Consider the following 16,528-nt stretch of genomic DNA (forward strand, 5'->3'; position numbering starts at 1 on the left):
ATCCAAAAATGTGACAAATGTTTTAAAACACATGCTTTTTGTGATCACTGCTTGAAGTAAAGTTGATGGGAGTTGGCAAGGCTGGATCTCTTAAATTCAGTGCCTTGATTTTCCAGGCTTAAATTCAGCTCACATTTTCACAACAGTTCACAATAATAATAATAAATTCTCGCAAAAACGTTGTCAGCATTCAAGTTCACGTTTTTGCTAATAGACACACATCTCTGGAAACGTTTCCCCTGTTTGTAATGCATTTTTGTATGCTACTTTCACCAAACAAAAATTTTTGTATGCTACTTTCACCAAAGGGACGCGGGTGGCACTGTGGGTTAAACCACAGAGCCTAGGACTTGCTGATCAGAAGGTTGGCAGTTCGAATCCCCGTAACGGGGTGAGCTCCCGTTGCTCGGTCCCTGCTCCTGCCAACCTACCAGTTCGAAAGCACGTCAACGTGCAAGTAGATAAATAGGTACCACTGCGGTGGGAAGGTAAACGGCATTTCCGTGTGCTGCTCTGGTTCACCAGAAGCAGCTTAGTCATGCTGGCCACTCCGGCTCCCTCGGCCAATAAAGCGAGATGAGCGCTGCAACCCCAGAGTCGGTCACAACTGGACCTAATGGTCAGGGGTCCCTTTACCTTTATCTACTTTCACCAAAAAACATTTTTTGTGCACACCTTTTGTTGCGAGAACTGAAACACAGAATTCAGAGAAGTGTAAGGCAGAATGTACTTGTCAAATTGCTGTTGCGGACTTTTAAATCCATGACACCTGACCCCTTTTATAATGGAAGGAATCATTTCACCTAAAACATGTCCTCATGTTTTAGTGGCTTGTTTCTGGCAGATTTCTCCTATCAACCAGGGTCCCTTACTGGAAGCTGCCGCAAAGTACAGGAAGTCATTACTAATGTTCTTTGAACAGCAGAATGCTAACTTAGTTCAGCCATTGGTTCCAGTGCTGTGTTTTTATAAGACAAAAGAGAAAGAACTTTGTGCTCAATATGCTCCAGTTTACGTTGGCTTGAGTTACACAGAGGTGCAGTTTGACTCGCTTTAATACTAAGTCATGATGTAGTCTCCACTCCTTTCGCTCACCCATTGTTTCCTTTTATGTGAGCTGGGGGATTAATTTTAATTCCCGTGTTGTCCTCCTGGTATCCTGTCAAACAACTCTTTCATTTGCTTGCAAGATAAAAACAAACAATTATTTAGTCTCTGGCAGATTTAAACCAGTATAGAGGGTGGAAAGGAAGAATGATTGCAGGTTATCCCTGGCACTTACCGTATTTTTTGCTCTATAAGACTCACTTTTTCCCTCCTAAAAAGTAAGGGGAAATGTGTGTGCGTCTTATGGAGCGAATGCAGGCTGCACAGCTATCCCAGAAGCCAGAACAGCAAGAGGGATCACTGCTTTCGCTGCGCAGCGATCCCTCTTGCTTTTCTGGCTTCTGGGATTCAGAATATTTTTTTCTTGTTTTCCTCCTCCAAAAACTGGGTGCGTCTTATGGTCTGGTGCGTCTTATAGAGCGAAAAATACGGTGCCTTCCAAAAGTCCAGAGGCTGACCTTCCAGCCATTGCACCATCATCATTATTATTATTTTAAAAAAAGCTTACTAAAGTGTACAGAAGTGGTATTTGTGTTGGTTTCTTCCCTTTGGTGTTTTCTATCAATGTCGGTTTCATTTCTGCGAGATAACTTTAGGACAGCTTGTCTGTCAAAAGAAGGATGGCAGATTAATAAAGGCAGTTGCCTCTGGCTTAGTTGCCGCAGGAGCAAGTTGAGGAGGACATGGCAAGACCTAAAGAGCTATGCACTGAATGGTGGGAGATGCTTATCTTTCATGTCAACATGCTCACCTTTTAGTATTTTTAATGCATTCATTATTTGGAATGAGTACGTTTTTCTTTTTGGAGCTACGAAAGGCAAAAAGCATGTTGTTGTTGCTGTATTATTATTATTATTATTATTATTATTATTATATTTTTACCCCGCTGTTTTCCCTGATGGGGCTCAATTTGGCTTACAGATAAAAATAATAACCGCTGAAAGCATAGAAAAACATATATGAAGTGATTAAATATTGATAGAATTAAAACTATATACATATATGATTACAATCAATAGCCAGTGCAGCTGTTGAAGTTGGCTCCCTATAGTTCACAATTTGTACAAGAAATCCAAACATGTGCAAAGTTGGCTTGGAGAAGTGGTGAAACATTGTTCTTTTTAATGTTATTTAGAGCATTTGTATGCTTCACTTATTATTATTTATTAAATTTGTATATCGCCCTGCCCCTGAAGATCACAGGGTGGTTCACAACATAAAAATGCAAAATGAGAACACAAAATACCTAATAAAGCAAAAACAGAAACAGACCAATAAAACTCCTACACACAAACGCATTTAAAAGGCCATATAATTTTAAAGACTTCGTTACAGAGAAATGTTTTTTGCCTGGTGCCTAAAGGACGCGGGTGGCACTGTGGGTTAAACCACAAAGCTTAGGACTTGCCGATCAGAAGATTGGTGGTTCGAATCCCCGCGACGGGGTGAGCTCCCGTTGCCCAGTCCCTGCTCCTGCCAACCTAGCAGTTCAAAAGCACGTCAAAGTGCAAGTAGATAAATAGGTACCGCTCCAGCGGGAAGGTAACGGGCTTTCCGTGTGCTGCTCTGGTTCGCCAGAAGCGGCTTAAGTCATGCTGGCCACATGACCCGGAAGCTGTACGCCGGCTCCCTCGGCCAATAAAGTGAGGTGAGCGCCGCAACCCCAGAGTCGGTCACGACTGGACCTAATGGTCAGGGGTCCCTTTACCTTTAAAGATATGTAAAGAAGGTGGCAGGCAAAGCCTCCTTGGGGAGAGCATTCCGCAAATGGGGAGCCACTGCAGAAAAGGCCCATTCACATGCTGCCACCTTCCTGACATCTTGTGGAGGAGGCACACAAAGGAAGACCTCAGATGATGATTGCAGGGTTGGTTCATGTGGGGAGAGGTGGTCCTTGAGGTATTGCAGTGCAGTCCTGAGCCATTTTCCATTAAGCAGACCAGAATAATAAAAACAATAATAAAAATGCAAAACATTATATGAACTAATAGAAATATAAAATATCCAAAGTTTTAAAAGCAGAAAAAAATCCATAAAACCAGTATAAAAAGCAATAAAATTGACTGCTGAACAACTCAGATAATACAAATATCTTAATCTTTGTATTTGCACCTTCCTCACCTTTTAGGAGAGGACATTCCTTCATCCAGGTGCCACCATTGAAAAAACCTTCTCCTTGATCACCACATGGCTATTTCCTCCCCCTTCCTAGGCATAAGATACTTTGAGAAGGGCCTCTGAAGTAGACGTTGTATTTATGTTTTCATTTATTCAATTCAATTAATCACAATATCTGTAAACCTACTTTTATGGGAAATAGAACAAGGTGGCATACAACATACTTGGTAAATATTAGGCAGATGTAAAGTCTCTTGGTGGCCAATTGGAGCAGAAGAATCACATCTGTAATGTAGGCATACCTAGTCATGAGTGCTATTCAGTGCATTCCAAACAGCCAGAAATATTAGAGTATCCATGGATTGGTCATTTTCTGATAATATGTTTAAAACAGGAAGCCGAAGCACGAAACTTAGAGCACTGGCTTCTCTAATGTGATAGCATCTTCTAAACTGAGTCCAGTCAAAAGATGCTCAGATACAATGGTGGACTCTGTGAATGTAGAGCTGTTTGCATGCACTGGGAGGAATTGCATATGCTGAACAGATGGTGATTGTGGTCAATTTTGGCAGAACGATCACTACTTTTTTAGGGGAGGGGGCATGCATTCAGTCTTTGCTTTGCCTCCACCTGTTTGTGCTTTTAAAAGATGACTACTCCCAGCATCTGTTAGCCTGACTCATGTAAGCAGTCCAGAGGCTGAAGGTGTATTTCTTTTACCTACTCGGCAGAACTATTTCACATGTGTCACATGATCTCTGCTATAATAGCATCCTCTAGCCTGCTTGAAGATTTACTTTCTTGGGCTCCATGATTGGGAGCTTGGTTGGGAGCACTACAGGAAATTTGGGTTCCATGATCACTGCAGATGGTGACAGCAGCCACAAAATTAAAAGATGCCTGCTTCTTGGGAGAAAAGCGATGACAAACCTAGACAGCATCTTAAAAAGCAGAGACATCACCTTGCCGACAAAGGTCCGTATAGTTAAAGCTATGGTTTTCCCAGTAGTGATGTATGGAAGTGAGAGCTGGGCCATAAAGAAGGCTGATCACCAAATAACTGATGCTTTTGAATTATGGTGCTGGAGGAGACTCTTGAGAGTCCCATGGACTGCAAGAAGATCAAACCTATCCATTCTTAAGGAAATCAGCCCTGAGTGCTCACTGGAAGGACAGATCGTGAAGCTGACGCTCCAGTACTTTGGCCACCTCATGAGAAGAGAAGATTCCCTGGAAAAGACCCTGATGTTGGGAAAGATGGAGGGCACAAGGAGAAGGGCAAGATGGAGGACGAGATGGTTGGACAGTGTTCTCGAAGCTACCAGCATGAGTTTGACCAAACTGCGGGAGGCAGTGGAAGACAGGAGTGCCTGGTGTGCTCTGGTCCATGGGGTCACGAAGAGTCGGACACGACTAAACAACTAAACAACAACAAAGCCTGCATGAACAGAGGGAACACTGAGATTTTCCAAGGGTGTGGTTCAAACTACTCTTCACTTAACACAACAGGATTCTAGTCTAAAAATGTTGATAATATAATAGCCATTCTTATGTTGATTAAACTAACTCTTTTTATAGCCTGTCTTAAATTAAACACCACCTCAATGAAGTAGATTGCAATTTGTGCCTATTTTAAATAATGGTCTCGCTGAAACTGAACAAGAGCCAAACTGTAGGCAAGAATAACATGGAACAAAATTAGTTCTCTGTACTTGACCGCTAATCAGCCTCGCTGAGGGAGAATCAACACATATTGAAAAAAGCAGAATTGATCCAAGCTTGAAAGCACTTGCATTGGATATTACACTAATTGGCAGGAGCAAACTTTGTTTGTAATTAAAAGCTTACTTCCTTGCTTCACCTTTTCACCTTACCACCTGATCTTAAAAATGCTTACTTAGAATTAAGCCCCATTGGTCCATACTTAGTAGAAAAGGTGATTAGGGTTGCCACCTTAATGTCTTTAAAGACATTAAGAGACATCTACAACACAGACATAAACTGCTTTCATAGTTCTTTTCTTTCTCCAGGGAACCCTGGGAATTGTGTCTGCTCATGCATGTGGAACAACTTACTATTTTTATTTTTTATTTTAACAGAATTGTGTTATTGTCATCAAACTAAAATGACCAGGAAGTCATTTATTTGCTTGCAATAACAAAGTTCTACTTAACAATAAAGTTTTTTAAAAAAGCATTTAGACTGGTAAAAAATAAATGAACCATAAATTTTCACTAAAGGTAGATAGAACATAGGCATTGCATCCCTGTTATGCATCTTTCTGCTTAAGAGTATGGAAAAGACCCTTGCTTGAGATATTGGGAGCCACTACCACTCACAGTGTAGTACATATGGCAGCTAAGATTTTCTTTCATTTTCAAAATTTGAAACTTATTTTAAAATGTGCAAACTCTATAGCTTCATCTTGTCCTAAATATAAAGCATAATATGTATGATTGAAATGACATGAATCAAGCTGTTGAGAAACAGTTATAAATATGCATATTAATGGATACTTTTGTTTCTAGAAAACAAAGGTTGCCAACTTTTTTTGTACATTTCTGTTTTCTGTATCATATTTTAACCTCAGCGTTGTGCTTGTCTATTGCATAGCTGTCAACTTTTCCCTTTTCTTGTGTGGAATCCTATTCGGAATCAGGGAATTTCCCTTAAAAAGGGGGAAATGTTGACAGCTATGGTCTATTGAAACATGTCCTATCTTAATTATTCAGGCCTTAATTGTAAGCATTCTTTAAATCGGGCCGGATTATTGGAATTTAACCCCCCTTTTTTATAAATCTCGTATTAGAAAATAATACAAATCAAATATGTGGTGTATAGCTTTAAAGTGTTAGTGGCATACAGTGATAATATGTTCTTCATATGACCCAAAGTAAATCTTTCTAAAATAATGTAATGCCTCAAAGTTTGTTTTAGAAGATACAATAGCATTTAGTCATTAATAGGGTGTGAAATATGAAAGTGTTGAGATATTATATTCAAGAGTTGGCCTCAATCTATGATGAGAAAGTCTGGGTAGGGTTCTCATCTATCCCCCCACCCAAAAAAAAAAAATGCAGCTTGAAAAATTGCTATTTGTCAATGAAGCATTAAGTAATGTGCAGTGCAATCTTATACATGTTTACTCTGAGGTAAGTTTTCCAGTACACAGTGGGGCTTACTCTCAGATAAGTGTGTTGCAGCCTTGCAGCATGATCTGTCTGACAATAACACACTGAACTTGGCCCGGTTAGAAAGCAGCAACAACCGCAGATCTCTGAGCCAGAGGTGTTATGTGTTGACAGCGTCAGTGAGAGTTTATAGTGCATTCCAGGAAACATGCAAAACACTTGAAAAAGCAGAATTTACTCAGGTTTTCTGGAAACCAAGCTCAAAAGAAGGTGACTTGGCTTTAAGAAGTCATAGCTCAGTTATAGCTTAATCCTAACCCTGTCTAATCAGAAGCAAGTCCTATTGAATTCAATAGGTGTGTCAGGGTAGAACTGTAGCCTTAGCCTATATAATACAAGCTGACCAACTTTTACTTTTACTTTTTTACACTGAGGGACACTGTTATGTACTGAGGTTTGCACCCTGGGCCAGCAGGGGGATACTCAGGTCCACATATGCAAATAAGGGATTGAAAGTGACATTCAGTGATTGGATAGTTACAGAAAGTGTTACAGTTGTGTTGTAGTGGAGCTCTATATAAGCAGGCTGGCTGAACCCTTCAGTTCAGTTCTGTTCTGGCCTGTGAATAAAGAAGAGCTGTTTGAAGGATCGCTGTGTCGTCTGATATGTTCACCCACAACTTAACAGGCACATTCAACCTTAGTCAACCTTCTGGGGGGCCACACAAAGGAGGGGGGTGTCTAGGTGAGGGAGAAAAATTTGATTGTGGGGCCCAGAGTTAGCCACCTCTGATATAATACCAAGTACATTCAACTTCTTGCAATTCTAGAGTTCAGTCCCTCAACTGAGCTAATGCTGTCGAATTTACTAGAGCGGAAGGTCTCAAATTTCTTTCCCTTATGGACCACTTGGAAATTTCTTAGGGTCTTGGAGGACCACTTAATGGTTTTTCTGCCCGTTGTAGCAATTGAAAGGAACTGTGCTAGATGCTGTGTGGTTTTTAGCTACATTTGCATTGCTTCTTTTATTTTTTTATATGTTGTGTTTTATTACATTTTTATTATAATAGAATAAAATGCAAAAGGAAGGGGGGAAATGCAACCTCTGGACTAGAGCATTTTAGCCAATAGGAATGAGAGAGAGACAGAGAGAGAGAAACCGACCATGTTTAAGTTTCAGTGAATGCAGCGGGTCTTGATTGCGCAGTTAAATGATGAAGTCTCATTGATTTCAGTATTATTAGACAACTGGATGGATTACTGCAATAATCAAGAAAATGAAAGTCTAAGAAATAATAAATTATGTTGGACATATTAAAATGGAAGTCAAACGATTTATTTCTCATTTGTCTCTTGCTGCCTTCTGTTCTTTTAAAACCTAACCTCTCATTGCTTCAAAAAGAAAAGGAAAAAAAAACCATCAAAATTTAGTGTCCCAATGTTTTCAGTTGAAGGCAATAATGCAAGTTAGATGCTGTCAAGTTGTTCGCATTTATTTGTTTTCTTTTTTAATTAGTCTAATCTAATCAAGTCAGGCTTTGTGTTGTGCCCATACTGGCATGTTTTCTTTCCTGGACAAGGAGAGGTAGACTCCCGTTTTGTAAGTTCTTTTGCCACTTTCAGCTTGCATGCAGTCTATATACCGTATTTTTCACTCTATAAGACGCACCAGACCACAAGACGCACCTAGTTTTTGGAGGAGGAAAACGAGAAAAAAAATATTCTGAATCTCAGAAGCCAGAACAGCAAGAGAGATCGCTGTGCAGTGAAAGCAGCAATCCCTCTTGCTGTTCTGGTTTCTGGGATAGCTGCACAGCCTGCATTCGCCCCATAAGACGCACACACATTTCCCCTTACTTTTTAGGAGGGGAAAAGTGAGTTTTATAGAGCAAAAAATATGGTATATTAAAAAGAGCAGCAACAAATTACTTATTTCAGGTAGGTAGCCGTGTTGGTCTGATGCAGTAGAAATATATAAATATATATATATAAATAGTCCAGTAGCACCTTAGAGACCAACTAAGTTTGTTCTTGGTATGAGCTTTCGTGTGCATGCACACTTGTTCAGATGCACTGAAAAAGAAGTCACCAGACCTTTATATATAGTGAGAGGGTGAGGAGGGATATTACTCAGAAGGGTGGTGGGAATGGGTGATTGGCAGATAGGTGTGCTAAACCTGTTGACGACTGCAGTTGGTCTTACAGGAAAAAGCAAGGGATGTGATGGTGAAAAATAGCTTTATCATGTATAATGAGATAAGAATCCAATGTCTCTATTCAGACCAGGTCTCTCCATGGTTTTAAATTTGGTAATAAGTTGTAATTCAGCAACTGCTCTTTCCTGTCTATTTCTGAAATTCTTTTGTAATATGACAGCTACTTTGAGATCTTGTATAGAATGTCCTGGGAGTTTGAAGTGTTCTCCTACTGGTTTCTCAGAGAAACCAGAGAAAAAGAAACTTTTTATATATTTTTCAAATTACTTTTGAGTAAGTACTCACTGAGGTGCTCGCTCAAGAATGAACCTTTTGCTGTGGTGGAAGAGCAGTCTATTGCAGTCTTCTTTCTATCAAGTGAATCCCCTTGTGATAGTTGATTAAAGTGTGGTCCTGATAACGTCCAGGTTGCAGGCTCCATCCCCATATGGGACAGCAGCATATTTCTGCATTACAGGGGTTTGGACTAGATGATCCTTCGTGACCCCATGGAACTGAGCACAGCAGGCACTTCTGTCTTCCACTGCCTCCTACAGTTTCGTCAAACTCATTTGAGTAGCTTTGAGAACACTGTCCAACCATCTCGTCCTCTGTTGTCCCCTTCTCCTTGCGCCCTCAATCTTTCCTAACATCAGGGTCTTTTCTAGAGAGTCTTCTCTTCTCATGAGGTGGCCAAAGTATTGGAGTCTCAGCTTCAGGATCTGTCCTTCCAGTGAGCACTCAGGGCTGATTTCCTTAAGAATGGATAGGTTTGATCTTCTTGCAGTCCATGGGACTCTCAAGAGTCTCCTCCAGCACCATAATTCAAAAGCATCAATTATTCGGCGATCAGTCTTCTTTATGGTCCAGCTCTCACTTCCATACATCACTACTGGGAAAACCATAGCTTTAACTATATGGACCTTTGTTGGCAAGGTGATGTCTCTGCTTTTTAAGATGCTGTCTAATCTGAGAATTGTAGAGGGTCTTCTAGTGCATGAGGGAAGAGAGGGCCGATCATTCTGTCCGACAAACAGAAATGCTTGCACTGATGGAACAATTGTATTAGCGCAATGTTGAATTCTACCCAGTGTGATAGAGCCAGTGTGGTGTAGTGGTTAAGAGTGGTTAAGACTCATAATCTGGTGAACAGGGTTCGATTCCCCGTTCTCCACATGCAGCTGCTGGGTGACCTTGGGCTAGTCACACTTCTCTGAAGTCTCTCAGCCCCACTCACCTCACAGAGTGTTTGTTGTGGGGGAGGAAGGGAAAGGAGATTGTTAGCCGCTTTGAGACTCCTTCGGGTAGTGATAAAGCGGGATATCAAATCCAAACTCCTCTTCTTCTTCTTCCCAGAGGTATTATATAGAAAAACATCATGTTATATTGGCGCACAGATAAGTACAGGAACAGAGCACTCTATGACTTTGTGGGGTCTCCAATCCAGCTTGGTATCACTGACATCGAAAGCATACCTTGACACACAGGAAAGGTGCCTCCCTCACTCTAATTTACCTCATTATTTGGCCCACACGTAGAGCCAACATCCCTCCTGGCTGGATACCCAGCTTGTTAGCCATTTGCAGAACTCAAGTCTTGCTTCTGTTTTGTGGACTACATTCCAACTTCTAGGACTGTTTCCTTCCCACAGGGAAGCGGTAGCTTTGAGACACCAATCACCCAAAGCCTTCAATGCACATTTAAGTAAGCAGCTTCTAGTCATCAATGCCCCTTTAAAAAGCCCCATCATTTAACAATTAAGGTAAATAAAAGCCAAGAGAATTCTGTGCTATTCAAGAGTGAGTAAGAAAGTGATCGTGATTGCTCTGTATTCTGGTATCCTCCTAAAGATGAGGCCGGAATACCATGGGGCTCTAGACACATGGAAACAGCCATGCTGCTCTGGTGGTGAATGAATCAGTCTTGACTCTGCAGACTTCCTGCTTCTTTAGGTACTTTACATTTTTCCTTTTGTCTAAGAAACTGCTCTTCAAATTCCCTTTTTGGGTGTCTAATTATAGTTTTGCATTTATGAAGGGTTTTTTCATTACAGCATTCCTGGAGCATGTCTTTGTCTGCTCTGTATGCTTGGCTTCCCTCCAGTGCTTGACATAGAAGGTTCTTTGAACCATTTCTAATTCTTATGTGCCAGCACCCCAGCTTCTTATTCGTTTTGTGTAGATCTCATTGTTCCTTTACAAGCATTGTATTCTGCAGAATGTTCCCCATTTTAAAAAACCTAAACCTTTCCTTTCTGGCTTGCGAGGAGAGTTGCCAGGAGGTGTGGTTCTTTCTTTTGTTTGTTTATGTATTTCCATCCCACTTTTCCTAAAGTCAAAGTGGGTAACAGAATAAAATACAAAAGAATTGTTAACCATTTAGGACTTTACAGGTGAGCACCAGCAATTCTGATTGTGCCCAGAAATGAGGTGGTGTGCATTGAAGCTCTTTACGAACTAGTGAGATATGGCTGATGTAAAGGTAAAGGGACCCCTGACCATTAGGTCCAGTCGTGGCGGACTCTGGGGCTGCGGCGCTCATCTCGCTTTATTGGCCAAGGGAGCCGGTGTACAGCTTCCAGGTCATGTGGCCAGCATGACTAAACCGCTTCTGGCAAACCAGAGCAGTGCACGGAAACGCCGTTTGCCTTCCTGCTGGAGTGGTATCTATTTATCTACTTGCACTTTGATGTGCTTTCAAACTGCTAGGTCGGCAGGAGCAGGGACTGAGCAGCGGGAGCTCACCCCGTTGTGGGGATTTGAACCGCCAAACTTCTGATTGGCAAGTCCTAGGCTCTGTGGTTTAACGCATTGAAGCTCTTTACGAACTAGTGAGATATGGCAGATATAGCCAAAGCCTGTTAGCAACTGGGCAGCTACATTTTGCACTAGGTTAAGTTTCCTGGATATTTTCAAAAGCAGACCTATATTAAACAAAGTACAGTAGTCTAAATCTGGAGGTTACCAGAGCATGAATAATTGTGCCATGGCTAATTCTGTGCAGAATCCTGCCAAATCCACTAGTGTAATATAATCATTTCTGCATAACATGATAGCCCATTTTTAAATGGAAAAGGTGACATCCAGAGAGGGGTGATTGTAAAACGTTTTCCAATACTGTTACTTCCCTACTTCAGATATTGACACAAACACATATTCATACACATATGTACATACATGTTTACAAATATAGTTATTAAATTATGTAAGATGCCTTGAAACCAGCTCCCTAGTTGACAAGTACAGATATTACAATTGCAGCTGAAATCAGGGAATTAATGTTTTCTTCATCAGAACTTTGCAGTTACCTCATTTACCCCACGGCATGATACTCTTATTTTTTTCCTTTTTTTAACCCCTAAAAAAACACCTTTGAACTATGTGGTACTAAAAACAGTATTTAACTGATGACAACATCTGCAACAGGAACTTACCAGTTCCTGCAAAAATGTTTAAGCTATCCCAACCATCCTTTGTGTGCAGGAAAAGCTTAACCCCCCCGCCCCAGAAGGACTATTTGAATTGAAGAAATCTCTAATAGAAGGAATGGTTATCCTTTTCCTTGCTGCAAACTACCCAAGTGGCTTTCCTCCTGCATGGGTTTCTATACCTTATTTTTGGATCCAGCTTCATCTTACAGAATTTCAAAGCATTTTACATAAATTCACTTCCTTGACCTCAACTGCAATTATGATCCATGGACTGTAAACTAGGGAGCTGTTCATGGTGCTGAAGGTAGGCATTTTTCAAGCAAAGATGTCCTGTTTTCCATCTCTTGCTTCCATATAGCCTGGAACTTTAGAGACAAATTACCATTCTTACCTTCCCCACCATCATGTAGCAACTACCGTATTTTTCGCTCCATAAGACACACTTTTCCCCTCTTAAAATCTAAGGGGAAATGTCTGTGTGTCGTTTAGAGCAAATGTGTGATCCATGGAGCTCGGGGGGGGGGGACCTGGGCTTCCCCTGCTAGCCCCAACCTGCTCTTTGATGCCGGTGGTGGGGGAATGCAGCGCTTTCCCCCACCGCCAGCCCCACAAGCTTGCGGAGCAGCGGGAAGGCTTTGGGTTGTCTTCACTGAAGCCTGGAGAGCGAGAGGGGTCAGTGCACACCGACCCCTCTCGCTCTCCAGGCTTCCAAGGTAGCCGCACTTGAACACACTGAACGCACCTTGTTTTAGAGGGGGAGAACAAGAAAAAAAATTCTCCCCCTCTCTGTGCAGCGCCTCCTGCCGCTTCGCTGGAAGGGCGATGCACAGAGAGGGGAGTTTCCCCCCCCCTTGTTCTCCCCCTCTAAAACAAGGTGCATCCTATGGTTGGGTGCGTCCTATAGAGCGAAAAATACGGTACCTCACTGCATGTTAGAATTCCCGAGAAGAGAACTGGGATTGGATGATTCCCACTGGCTCCCCTTTTCCATGCATGGCAAGGTCAGAGCTACCTGGTTGTCCTCCCCTCCTCTTTCCAACGTGTGCTGGTGTCAGAGCACATCCCCTCCTCCATACCTAGAAAGAGGGAGCCTGCAGGAAGGTCAGGAGGTGAGGTGTCTTCGTTTTTCTGTTCTTTCAAGAATGCCTGAGCTGGAGCTCCCTAACCCCAGAATACCTCAGTTGTGTGAGCTTTAGGCCACTCTGTTTCAAACATTCAAACTCAGCATGATATCCACTATGCCACACCTAGGTTCTTGCAACTTGTCAAAGGGGGCTTTTTAGATCAGTCATTTTACATTTCCCCTCCTAGGCATCTCCTGTAGATGAAGCACTCTTGTAGGGAAAGCACAGCCAATGAATTAGCTGGTCACTTCCTGGTTGTTAGCCAGTAGGGATCTGCTTTGAGCTTTTTAACGGAAAAGCAGGAGAATTAAAAGGGATACGGGTGGCGCCGTGGGTTAAACCACAGAGCCTAGGACGTGCCGATCAGAAGGTCAGCAGTTCGAATCCCTGCGACGGGGTGAGCTCCCGTTGCTCGGTCCCTGCTCCTGCCAACCTAGCAGTTCGAAAGCACGTCAAAGTGCAAGTAGATAAATAGGTACTGCTCCGGCGGGAAGGTAAACGACGTTTCTGTGTGCTGCTCTGGTTCGCCAGAAACGGCTTAGTCATGCTGGCCACATGACCCGGAAGCTGTACGCCGGCTCCCTCGGCCTGTAAAGTAAGATGAGCGCCGCAACCCCAGAGTGGTTCATGACTGGACCTAATGGTCAGGGGTCCCTTTACCTTTACCTTTTAGGAGAATTAAAATAAGCCCAAGGTTTGTGAATTCTTTGTTATTTGTATCTTCTTACTTCATGTGGTTGTGTATGGAGCTTGAGAAATCCCTGAAGTCCTTTAGTGCATTCCTCCTTGCAGAGCAGAGTAACTGTCATTGTATTGCAGGAATTGAATGTAGATAATGGATCATGTGGTGTATAGTTTAAGCAGAGACACCATTGTTTGGATCCCCAAATGCCAGCTTATTTTAATTTCAAGAATGGCAGTGAAAGCAAAAGCCATTTTCACTGTGTTCTGTTTGCTCCACACATTGGAATCACTAACTCTCTGGATTATTTTTTATTTTTTATGTGCCTGGTTTACAGGTTGTTCTTTAAATAGAACACTGAACTTCAAAGATGTTAACAGATAAAAAAAACTTCAAAGACTCTTTTTGTCAGATAAAAAGAATAATACCAAGCTCATAACTGATCCCTGTACTTAGAACGCCTATGTCTGGCTTTGTGCTGTACTGATACTGATGAACTAAGATTTCTTTTAAAATAAAAATTAGTTAATTCAGTCTCTATACATGTAAAAATATATTTTGTTGTATCCATTCCCCCACATCTCCCCTTTATGTGAATCTTTTCTCTTGTATGTAATCTTTTGCTGCTGACAGGTTTTGAAAAATCCAGTGCTCCTTCTATATTTCTTGTTGATTCTTTTCCATCTGGGGCACCACTGTGTTCTCTGCCACCCTGGGTCTATGCCCAACGACTGTGCCATTCTGTGTCACTACTTTGCAATCCTGTTGACGTCAGTGCCTCTCTTTTTGTAATAAAGTAAAAAATCTGATCCAGCATTTCTATTTTTATATCTTAGCTCTTTACGTATAGACAATAGACAGTGCTTATAGTTCTAGGCCTTTATCATGCACTGTAATTATAGAAAGTCATGTGCCCAAAAATACAAATTCGCTTGCTTACAATTTTAGATTCAAAGCACCCTTCCTACTGACATACTTCTTTATTAATCCCAGAAACTATAATCCCTTCCTCTCAGATGTGTATACATTTTTAAAGAGTCATTGTTTTAGATTTATTTCTTCAATAAAATTGAGGAATCTGGCAGAAAACATTTCTTTCTTTCTTTCTTTTTTAAAGAAAAGAACTTTGCATAGGAATCATTAATGGAGAAAACCTCAGCAAATTTATGATTGTATGAGCCATCTGCTCTGTCCAGTTCTCATTCATTATGAATCTCTGACGATCAACATCTGGTGGGATTATGCCCTCCCCCCCCATTCATACATACATATATATATATATATACTCCAGCAACAAAGGATTTATCTAGCAGTACTTACATGCAGCTTTGGTTCACTGGGGAGTCACTGATAATATGATGAAACAAGAAATGTTATTGGAATTGTGGATTTTAGCTTAGAACTAGCAGTATAAACATTAGCTGTTGGAGAAATGCTTTAGCTTTCATATGGAATCATTAGTGTTGCTAATGTAGGCTAATTACTAGCAAGTTATCAACAAGTGAGCCATTTTATCACCATTCATTATACATATGTAACTTCTATTAGAGCCATGCCCCTTTGGCAAGCTTACTAGGTGCAGAAATGATGGTCCTGCTATGCTGGCGTGCGTATGTATATATATATATGGCACACAAAACTGAATTAATAATAACTGATAAATAATTTTAATTGAGAAACCACGTAAGAGATAAGGTGGTTAATGACTATCCTGAAGTTAGCAAAACCTGAACCCTCTTTGTGGTGACTATCTGGAGCTTTCGTTTGCAAAGAGCACGTAAGCCTTTAGAACTATGTGGTGTTGGAGGAGAAGCTGCTATTTTCATCTCTCACAATAAGGGACACTTCTCCAGCTATGGCAGGATGTCCTATCTCCCACCCAAAGCACACAGACAGAGGCTCTTCCTTGTAAGTCAGAAACGTTCTTAATCAGGCAAGTAACAGGTCAGGAGGAGTCATGATACAGGGGTTCTGGAGAAGAGTAAGAAGTTCAGAAACAGATGGAAGCAATGAAGATGTCCCAAGAAGTTTCACCACCCCTTCCACCAGCTTTTAAAGACAGGGCATGTTCACTTGTGATATACTCTCTTGCCTTTTGGGAATGTGAAGGCAGCGCCTACTTGTAGGGGACAAGACTGCACCCTCCTGTTTTGGGTCTTGTTTAGTCATGGCCATCTTCTGTTCATCTTCTCTCCTCAACTGATCAAAGCTCTTCCCAGCCTCCACTGAGGTCTCTGCTCCACAGAAAGGACAGAGGGGAGAGGCGACAACCCACCTCCTCCTTCCAAAGCAGCTGAATTTGGGGGTTGAAAAGGGAGGTGACCCAGCTCCAACTTAGGTTCCCACCATCTCCCTTCTGTTTCTTCCTCCTCCTCCAGCATCAGAGCCTTCCAACCCAAGCGCGAACCCAACAATACTGTGAGGATCATGAAAACAACTTCCAGGCATCCTTATTTCCCAGGTGTTACAGTGCTTTGATGGGTCACACATTGATTCTGAGCACCAGTTACCTGAAAAATACGCATTCAGAAGTTGTGGTTGCATGAACTAGCATGACTGGGGGAGCAGATTGTTCCATAGCTCAAAATCCTCACAATGGACAAGGGTGTGTTTTGAGGCTGACTTTCTGGTAGTCGCTTAGAGAGTGGTGTCAGAAAGCTCCCTGTCAGTTTTGTGGGGGTGGCAGTGGCGAGAGGGCCTATCATGAATTTGCCATTGTATGCTAATGTCATTTTGTAGCT

At 41.8% G+C, this 16,528-nt stretch overlaps 1 protein-coding gene and 1 long non-coding RNA gene across 2 annotated transcripts in view; one reads left to right on the top strand and one right to left on the bottom strand.

Moving 5' to 3' along the window:
- The window catches only part of LOC310849499, a 92,937-nt gene extending 89,964 nt beyond the window's left edge, over positions 1–2,973 (bottom strand). Inside the window, exon 1 of the long non-coding RNA XR_014566933.1 lies at positions 2,926–2,973. This is a non-coding gene — a long non-coding RNA (uncharacterized lncRNA). The remainder of the gene's footprint in view (positions 1–2,925) is intronic.
- GABBR2 (gamma-aminobutyric acid type B receptor subunit 2) overlaps positions 1–16,528 on the top strand; it is a 277,930-nt gene that overhangs the window by 78,213 nt on the left and 183,189 nt on the right. The gene's annotated exons all lie outside the window — the stretch shown is intronic.

The sequence above is a fragment of the Podarcis gaigeae genome (assembly GCF_964106915.1).
Source record: "Podarcis gaigeae genome assembly, chromosome: 7".
Taxonomy (NCBI): Eukaryota; Metazoa; Chordata; class Lepidosauria; order Squamata; family Lacertidae; genus Podarcis; species Podarcis gaigeae.